Source organism: Microtus ochrogaster, chromosome 1, assembly GCF_000317375.1.
Source record: "Microtus ochrogaster isolate Prairie Vole_2 chromosome 1, MicOch1.0, whole genome shotgun sequence".
In the NCBI taxonomy this organism is placed as follows: domain Eukaryota; kingdom Metazoa; phylum Chordata; class Mammalia; order Rodentia; family Cricetidae; genus Microtus; species Microtus ochrogaster.
The window spans coordinates 6,942,737-6,953,682 of NC_022009.1; positions in this window are offsets into that span (position 1 = coordinate 6,942,737).

Below are 10,946 nucleotides of genomic sequence, written 5' to 3' on the forward strand. Positions count from 1 at the left end.
CCAAAAACTCTACCAAAGAACTCCTACAGCTGATAAACACCTTTAGTAATGTGGCAGGATACAAGATCAACTCCAAAAAATCAGTTGCCTTCCTAAGAATATAATTTTTAACTGAAAAATTAAAATTTAGATTGGAATTTGAAGAAATCAAAAGTCAGTACAATACTCTAGTCAAAGAAATCTTTTCAAGGCACTGACCATTTGGAGGCAAAGACAGCACCATTTCACAAGCGTCCATTCTGCTTTGCTATTTAACCAACAGTAATCAATGGCTGGATTTCTACAGTGCGTAGACAGTCAATGTTCAATAATTCTAACACCGATCTCTCAGAATTAATTTTTACTGTTTTTTAAAAGCCCTAAGATTTAGATACTCACTGTCTCATTTAGCCTCTTCATTCCTGTGGAATCTAGAAATAGATGTCAATATTAATACTTTACTAATTATGTAAGACCATTAGTGATACAATTAAGCACTCATGGTCAGATAGCAAACAACTCATGGAAAATTCTGTGTCCCTTCATGGCTTGGCCACCATGAATAGATTGAGATAGAATCTTGAGTCTGTGGCTTATACTTGGAAGTTTTAATTGTTCAGAAGTTTCCAGGAAATGATGCTAAACTTCCAGCACATCTTTGACCACACGGGAACTTACAGAGAAGCTTGAACATCCCCCCCCCCCAACTACAAAGATCATTCATATTATACATTTTCTCTTTTATATTTTAAACAATTTCTGGGACAGTCATCATTTTAATTTAGTAAAATACATAAGTTATTATGACTTCTTCCCTGTAGGACCTCCCCTGATATTAAGTGGAGACAGACAGCAAACAGTAAATAAATGCATAGGCTCTTAGGAATTTAGAAGTTTAAAAGTTCAGGAAAACTAAAAAATGAAACTTGAGCTTATGCAAAAGAGACAGAAAGATGATCTTTCTCATTTTTCAATATATTTTTGAAAGAAAAGAGATTATGCTTAAAATTCACTACAATAAAGCACTTGCTTCTTTTAAAGATCCATCAGCTTTTGTGGTCCAATTTTCCTTTTCTTGTTCCTTCCTTTTTATTTTTGCATCCTTTAAGTGTATTCAGTTAGAATAAAGAGTTAAATCAGATGTAGAAAATGAAATTCAGTCATCTCAAATCTGATGGCATTTGCTTAGTTCCAAACGTGGTATCATGCCCATCATATCAACAAGATAAGGTTCTGACACTCTGTACTAAGAACAATATCTGTAATTACTTCAGGATAGGCAGTTGGGAAAAGCTGCTTCAGGACTGTCAACCTAGTGTGGAAGCTCTTTATTTAAGCTGATGTAGTACCTATGATAGGCTCTCTAGTGTTCAACATTGCTACACAGTCATGTCTGTTGGCCACCGGTACTTTTACCACAGACGCTCATTGCATAATGCAGGTCTCGAATGACATTGCTTTTAAATGTGCATCCAGAGTGTCTTAACTACTAGTGCAGAATTTAAAACCATGAACAAATATTTTTAATTTCTTTGAGAACTGCATTTGTTTCTCATTTATGATTCAACTGAAGAAACGTTAATGGAATGCCTCCTGAATGTCGGGATTGTTATAAGGTAGCATTAGCCAAACTATGTTCCCCATTCTCAAGGAGCCTAGAAGGGTTTGCACAGAGCTCTAAGCTGGAAAGATGGCTCCAGCTGAATATGCAGAATAGATATTTTCACTGCATTTTAATTTGGCACTGGTCACTTAGCGTCTTCTGAATCACGGAGATTATGTCACTCTTGTTGAAATAAGAGCGGCTGGGCTGCGTCCCCGGCACCCGGCCGCCCCCACGGCTAGCTTTACCCGAAATAATTACAGGGAAACTGTATTCTTTTAAACACTGCCTGGCCCCAATAGTTCCAGCCTCTTATTGGCTAGCTCTTGCATATTAATCTAACCCATTTCTATTAATCTTTGTAGCACACAAGCTGGCTTACCAGGAATGATCTTAACCTGCGTCTGTCTGGAGTGGGACACATGGCGACTCACTGACTCAGCTTCTTTCTCCCAGCCCTCTGTTTTGTTTTCTCCACCCACCTAAGGGTTGGCCTATCAAGGGGCCTAGGCAGTTTCTTTATTCCTTAACCAATGAAATCAACAGATTGATATATGACAGTCCCACATCACACTCTAAGTCTGTGGGGCCACACGTTTATTTGCCCCTTCATCCTATATTAAATCACACCTGCAAACTTGAAATTTGTGAGAGCAATCAGAATTGCAGAAAGGCCAGTCAGGGGCAGTGCAGGCAGGAAGGTGAGACCCACCTTTGTAAGGAGCATCAGGTAAGACCCCTGAAGAGTGGAAGGGGGACAAAAATGCAAGTAGAGGCTGCTACTCTGTGCCATGCACTTCCCTTTTAACAATGCTTTTAAAGGTTTGAAATAAATGCTATAAAGGAAAGCAATGAAGCATGGTATCAAAGTCCTGCTCATCTTGAAGCAATATATGAGCATTTTTTATCATACCTTATATCATAAAAGGTAGCAGATGTGGCTATCAGCATCTGTGATTTTAAAGCAATATATAGACTAAGTCATATTTTAAACTATCGGCAACAACCGTGATGTGATATAAGAACTTATATGATTTCTATTATGACAAAGTTCCAGGTGCTGTCCACACTGTGGCTTGTTGCCTTCATTCGTGACTGGAGGATATGCTAGGTCTCGCATTCACAGCAAGAATTATGTTTTGCTGATTGTAGAGTGCACTGTTCAGGCTCTAGCCTGTGGAACAGACCTAATTCCTGCCAATGCCTGTGGCATTCAGCAATTTCATTTCCCAGGGCCTCACAGAGCAGCATCTTATCAAGCTCACACATTTTGCACAGAAGCATACACCTCATTATGCCCTTCAACTTCCCTGTCACTGCTCCTCCTGGGCTCCTGATAATATGCATTTGGACTAATGGTTCTATTGCTCGGTACTGGGACTGATAAATGCACCACCATTAACTGTCATTTAAAAAAAAACATATGCTAATTACTGCAGCCTGCCAGAAGCACACACATACCACACCACTCACACACCACACCATACATACACACACACACACACACATACCATATGCACTCACCAACACCACACACAGACATACACACCGCATGCTCACACCAACACCACACACACAGACACACACACATCATACACACATACATACACACATATATACCTATTGGCAACAGTACCAAGACAACTCTATTAAGATATACCATCTAGAGATACTATAAGACATAATATAAGACAGATATAATATCTGCTGTAACCTTATAAACCTGAACTAGTGTACAAATAGTCAAGCTATTGAGGGGTCAATCTGTCAACAACTGACAATCACAACAAAAACACTTAAGCATCAGAAAGCTCCCTGAATTCTATTACTTCAGGGGTAAGCTATGGAAAGACAAAATCAAGAAAATTGTGTCAGCTCAGGCTGATGTGGGATGTCCTTCTGTATATGTTTTGCTTTTATTGGTTGATGAATAAAGCTGTTTCAGCCAATGGCTTAGCAGAGAAAAGCCAGGTGGGAAATCTGAACAGAGCTATATAGAGAGAGAGTAGGCGGAGTCAGACAGATGCCATGTAGCTGCCAAAGGAGAAGGACACATGGGAATCTTATTAGTAGGCCACAACCTCATGGCAATACACAGATTGATTGATTGAAATGGGTTAATTTAAGATGTAAGAGCTTGCTAGAAATATGATAGAGTCATTGGCCAAGCAATGTTGGAATTAATATAATTTCTTTGTGATTATTCAGGTCAGGGTGGCCAGGAAATGAGCAAGAAGTCTCCATTTACACTGAACTTCTGTCAGAAGGCTGACAGATAGGCTTGCTCATCAGAGCTCACAAGACAGCAAGACACAGTTTGGTTCATGTGTTGGTGTGGAATCACACTATACTCAGTTTCTAAAATAGCTTCATATAAGACACCACAGAAATATTTATGAAATGACAGAGATCCTATTGAAAAAGAGAAAAAGCACACAGAAAATATACATTTGAGATGCCATAGAAACACTCAGCATGTTAGCAAGATATAGACTGTATGAACACCACCACTTCAATGCCAACAGTCTAGATTCCTTTCCAACAACTACAGAGAGACCAATTTCTAAGAGACAAAGACAAGAAAAGGGGAACATGAATTGGGACAAATACATGGAAGAGAGCCATATTTACAGTGGTCATGGGACACTGGAAGGAGAGGGAAGAACATGCCACCTGATATTTCAAGGACCTGAGACCTGTGGCTGTAGCATCCCAGACAAAGAGATGCCTGGACCTTAGCAATACTCACAGGGAAAAAGCTACAGTACTTCAGCTCTGACCATGATCTTTCATGATTTGACACTAAATATAAGACTCCCAGACACTGCTGGTGCCTTGAAAGAGGTAGAACTGAGACTAAATTCTCTAAATAAAAACTATGGGCACTAGAGAGACATCCCCACCATCCACATTGTGGCTTGACCATCTGTAACTCCAGTTCCAGGGGATCCAAGAGTTTCTTCAGGTCTCCACAGAAATCAGGCATATGCATAGTACTCATGAATATATGTAGGCAAAATGTTCATATTCAGAGAGTAAACAGAATAAATATAATCATCATCCTTCTCCTCCTCATTATCATCTAAAAGTAAATATTGTTGCTTTCTACCTAATTCTTTAAGAGCATTCTCCAGATACTTCATCTAACAGTTAGTTAGTCATATCAATGGAAAGAAAATGTTTGGAGCCATACAAACGATGAGTGACAAACCTGAATATTAAAATATAAATAGCAGGACACTTTGCAGAAACTTCAAATAATACTCTTAAGTTCGCTATGTGATAATCTCTGATCCATGATGCAGACAAGCTTCTTGACCTTTCATCAAACTATTAGCCCATCTTGCATCTCAAATATATTTTTCTGCTCTTTATGTCTATTTTCTGTGTCTCAGAGCTAAACTGCTCTTCCCCTCTGAGCCAAACTGTTTCTTAGACACGTGCACAGTTATTATGCATCTCAGTATTTCCAAGTTGAAATTAATTTTTAATGTATGTGCAATTACGTGAATCATTAAGATTTCAAAGATAATACAAACAAAGTAAAACAAAAAGAATGAAGGAGTTAGGAGCTCATTAACCTCGACAGGGACCAATGAACTCCGTCTTATTTCCCAAGACCGAAGCTCACACAGTCCATGTTCATGCTGCTTACTTAATAAGCTGTGAGGGCAGACAGACGTGCAGCACAGCCCCCAGCTACTACACTCTCTGAATCAGCACCAGAATCCTGGTCTAGGCAGCAGCAGGGTCATTGACATCTTCCAGGAAATGAGAGCAACCAAGAATATCCTACAGAGAGAAGCAAGCTCACACTAGAAATACCCAATTAGGTGTGCTTACAAATTCAACCAAACAGTAAAATAAAATAAAATTTTAACACATAAATATGGGTATCGTGAATTAGAAAAAAAAACATAAGAAGGGAAATTGAAGGTAGTAGTTCAATTTAGAATATAGATGTATCCAGAGAGAATGCATGAGAGCAAAAATTGGTAGTCTTGGGGACCAGGAGCATATAATGTATACATTTAAATAACTTCACCTTTCCTTGTGAAAGGATTAGGTCTCCATCCTACAGATGCCATCTTTCATTACGTGTCTTGCTCACACAGGGAAACAGAAGTGGTTAGATGGGGCTATTTTCAAAGAGAAGTTCTGTCAGTCCCGTGCTCTGTCACGAGATCAGCAGGACCCACAATGCACAGCTTCTTCAGCCCGGACCCTGCAGTGAAGCTGGCAGAGCAGAGTCAGGGTTGATAAAGAGAAAGGTGAATAGCTTGAGCAAGAAATGAACTTGTGAGGTTGGGGGTATAAGTCAATGATAGAGTACCTATAGAAGATTCTGGATTTGAGCCCTAACACAGAAGAGAAAAAAGAGATTGAGGGAGAAATGAGAGATGGGAAAGGTAAAACAGCACTGCAAGGAACAATGGTTTGACACTGATAAATCTTTCTGGAGAAGACAGATATGTCTTCTATCTCATTACCTTTGATGGTTCTAGTTGACCAGTCTTCTAGCCCTTTTTTGCCATGCTGACGTGGAAAAGTCTTGATTAACAAACACTACTGAAACTGCTAGCTTTGGTCCTTCAAGCTTCTTGATGTTGGTGCCTGGGAGGACTTTTGTGATACATTTAAAGGAAACCCTTCTGGAGGCTATCAATTTGATTGCTTGGAGTTTTTGCAACAGTTCCAATTCAAAGGCTGTGCTACATTCCCAGCTTCCCTGCCTGGAAACAAAACCCCTCTGCTGGTGTCACTCTCTCTGGGAATCTCTAGTATGGCGAAAGATGAGACCAACTTGTATTTGAGACAATGAGCTGCTTTATAACTGATAAGTTCTACCTTCCATGAGCTTAAATCTTGGGAACCATTGCCAGGAAGAATGGGGGGGGGGGCAGTTCTTTCTTTTCCTCCACCACAGTGCTGAACTGGAAGAAGGCAATCTGAACAGAAAGAAAAGCAAGAAAACGAAGGCAGGAGTCAAACTGCAAAGTAAGTTTTTGTCATTTTTTACCCTCATATCAATGTTATAAAAGCATTGTAGTTGGAAGATTTTCAACAAACTGCATCCCCATCAGAGCCTGCAAATATCGCATCATGACTATACTGGATTGGATAGCACAGTTTGCTTTAAAATGAAGGAACGGAACTTTTAAAAGCAAAAAGATCTGTCTGGAGGGTGGCAGAAAATAGAGAGCCATGAGAACTTACAGAGTGTAGCCCTGGAATAGAAGGGACTTAAGAACTGAAGGCACAGACAGACAGACAGACAGACAGACAGACAGACAGACAGCAAACACGGACCTCTGAAGACATACCACCACAGCTGGTAGTGCCAACACCTGAGTAATCATGAAGATAAATTCTTCCTGGGCATCTCTGGATAGGAGCCCAGCAAGCCAGTAGCTTTATCTCACAAGGCAAGTGTTCGGAAAGAAACCACCAGGGCTTCTGAGCCTCCGTGTCCTTTCAGTGGTAAAACGGTGTGTGTCAGCACATAGCAGTTGTGCTTTATCCTTTCTCCCAAGGTGTTCACACTTATATCTTTGTTTAGGAAAAAATAATAATGATAAAATAAAATAGCATCTTAAATTGCTTAACCTAATAACCTATTTTTCAACAGCAATCTGATTTCTCCAATACTGCCTAAATTCTAACTGTATATTTAGGTATGTGAAGATGCATTTTCCCTTTATAGTGAATAACATAGGGATTGTAAATATTTAGGGCCACCAGGCATGGTACCACATGCCTTGAATCTCAGTACTCAGGAGGCAGAGTCAGGAAGATCTCTGGTCTACAAAGTGAGTTTCAGGACAGCTAGCATTGGATAGAGAGACCCTGTTTCACGTCCCACTTCTCAAAGGTTCAATATTTAACAATGGATGCTACTGTGCAAGGTGTACTATAGTCAGTATTACCTTTGCTTCTGAAAATTCAAATTATAGAATTAGGTTATTTCTTTAGTTCTATAAATAAAAAATTGCAAAATGTATATGATATGGTTCAATTCTAAACATAATTAAACTTCTCTTAGCTCACTTGGTTTTATTTGTTTATTTCCTTTGTTTTTAAATGGATTAAAAAGACAAGAAGTTTTAATTAAAAATAAGTAAAAATTTAAAAAGGTTTGGTTGTTGTATTTCTTCTAGTTTGGACCAATAAAATTTTAGGGTAGTTGGGGCAGTTGTTTTTGGGTCAAGTTGCCACTGTGCCCTTAGAGTTATGAAGCTCCTTCAAACAAGATCTTCAGTTTTCTTTCCTGAAAATGTTTGGCATTAGAAAAGAACCACCTCATTCAGAAAGGCTTGCAAAGCTCAAATCCCCAAGAACATACCAAAGCCCTAATGCACTATACACATTTCTCTGGTTCTTTTTCGGAGTCTTGAACTAGTGCTTCTGTACAATTCTGAGTCCCTCCTCCATGGCTGAGTTTGAGTCCTGGTCGCCTTGTCCTGATCAAACTGTGGAAACTATACATGGAGGCACAAGAATACACAGGCATGATTATACTTTCCTCTTTGCATCTATTGCATATCAGTTGGAACGTGTACAGAACCAGCGAGATTGGAAGCCACTGGAAAGGCAATTTAGCCTAATTCCCACCTCCATTGACGATAACCACAACAACAGCAAAAGTGCATTTCTAGAGTTAAGATAGGCAAAGGAAAGAAATTCTATCATTTACAATATAGATGACCCTGAAGGACATTGCGTTATAACCCAAAACCAAGCTTTTCATCAACCCCGAGAAGTAAATGCTTCCATCTTCAAAGTTATCCCAACCAACTCCCGTCCAACTATTCAATGTTTGATGAAGAGCAATTCTCCAGTTCATGTGTTGCTGTTTGTCTGCTTTAGAGAGGACCAAAACCATTGTATCTGTCAACTTCAGGTTAACATAAAACATCCAAAAAGTCTAAAATCACTTGAGAAAAATAATCTCAAAGGTAACCATTACCAAACACAGTATGCTGCAGCGTCTCCCAGATGCACAAATTTTATTTGTGATAAGAATGCACGGTAGGCCATTAGAGAAGAAGAAAAAAATAGTGGAACAGCTAAAAACAATTATGCAGGGTAATGGTTTCATCATCACCGTTTCACTGCCTCACATCTGGGACTATATCGAATCTGCTACTAATTAAATAGGGGCATCATTGGAGATAAAACATCTGGACCAAAATCATAGCTGAGGTGTTCATCCCAAACATTAGCTCTCTCCCACACTTCTATTTCTCTTGACAAGAGTAGGAAGGGGTATATTCTTCTCCTAAGCAAAGAAACCAAAGTAACATGATTTCCATAAATATCTATTTTGTCCATCTCTTTCTATAATGCAGTGTAATAATGTAAGAAAATGTCTTAAGGTTGGTTCTGTTAAAATATTTTTTTCTTTGATAATTTAGCAAGTAAATTTATTTCACATCTACCCCTGGGGACACTGTAACTATTTTTTGTGTGTGTTTTGCAATTTATTTAGCTCTAATCACTATCATTTTTAGGGAAGTAGTTTCTTCTCACAACCTGGTAATATGAATACATTAAAGCATTATACTTAATAAGTCTGAAGCATCTTTACTTAGCACCAAATTAGAATGTTGTTGAAGTCTATATTACAATTCACAAACAAAATACACAATAAACACACCAAACCACATAGTATTTAAAAAATTAAAGTTTCAAAAATTTTTAAAATTTATAAAAAATATGATTTAGGACTTGAGGTCAAGACAAGTCATTGAATAGGACTGTGAAAGTCCCCAAAATCTCTCTAGTTCGTCCGCTGCCTCCCTCACTCATGTGAGAGGGTAACACCCCTGTGTCTGCCTGCTTTTTCCGTGCGCTGAAAATGCAAAGGACCCCTAAAAGCTGTCCTTTTGTGTGACCCACAACACCTCTGCCCTAAGAGAACAGTCTTCAGCTTAGCTGCACAAATCTTCAAACACTGGTGGGTTTAGTGTTCTTTTACATTGATGTGAAAGTAGCTAGCCCATTCCAGTTTTTGTTCTTCCCGAGTGCAGGGTTGACCACATCTCAGCAACACCTAAGGTTTTCTTGGGTCATCATCCTATTTGACACAATGCAGAATTCCTGTTGCCAGCTTTGCTTTTGGACAGAGTTCATTTCCCTCCCTGCTTCGCAATGAGTACCACACTTCTAATTACAGCATTCAAATAAAGACTGAGAATTAGAAGGAAACAGGAGAAAAATAGCAAGGCTTTAAAAAGAGAATACAGAATTGAAGTAGCTTTAAAAGAAGATAATGGGCCTTCAACGGGAAGCTTTTAACAAACTATTAATTCACTTTGCATGAATCTAAGTATATAAAATAAAAATGTGTGCAAGAGTGATAATTCTCTTTATTTTAAAATAACTGTGCATAATTTCTTTTCCCATCAGGAAGTCGGAAATTTTATCTCCATCCGTTCAAGGTACGCTGCTTTCTTCCAGGTACCTGTGGAGTGTACAGAGGGCTATAGCTATCTGGACAGCAAGGGTGGTCTTCGAACCATCCCATCTGGCAGTATCTGCTGAGGCTCCATCTCAGGCCACACCTTCTTCTGAATACTCATTATGTACAAATGGCCTTTCTTAGTCCTTAATCCTCAGCCAAATATCCCTGCTACTTTGGGGCTGCAAGGTCTCTGTTGTTTCCCAGATGTTCTAGTGGGGCTTCTGGGCTGGTTAGCCTTGATTGTTATCAAGACGATGGGCTATAAATCATCATGGAAACAGACTTGTGGGCATGGCTAGGAGGGAGTTTCTAGACTGGGTTATTTGAATGAAGTAGGAAGCCCCACATTAAACGCGGAAGGTACCATTTCATGGAGTGGGATTTTTAGATGAGAAAAGAAGAGAAAGCAAGTTAAACACAAGTAGTCATCATTGCCTACTTTCTGACTATGGACACAAGGTGACATTCTACCTCAAGTTTCTGCCCCTGTAATTTCCCCACCAAGACAGACTGACTACACTCCCAAACTTGGAGACAAAAGAAAAGCTTCCCTCCCCTAAACTGATTGGTCAGGTGAAAATAAAACCCTCCCTCCCCTAAGCTCATTGAATGGGTGAAAATAAGAGTCTCCCTCCTCTAAGCTGATTGGTTGGGTGAAAATAAGAGTCTTCCTCCCCTAAGCTGATTGGTCAGGTGTTTTGTCACAGCAATGAAACAAGTAACTAATATACTATCTAATAAGAACCAGATACCTACTAGCACGGATCGGAGGCCTCGGAACCCTACCCTACAAGAAGAAAAAGGACACTTTTTGTCGTCTGGCCCCCAGCTCTCTCTGAATTCACCTACTGCTCTGTCATTTTGCCAGATAAAAACCGAGGATGAGGAAATTAAGGGATT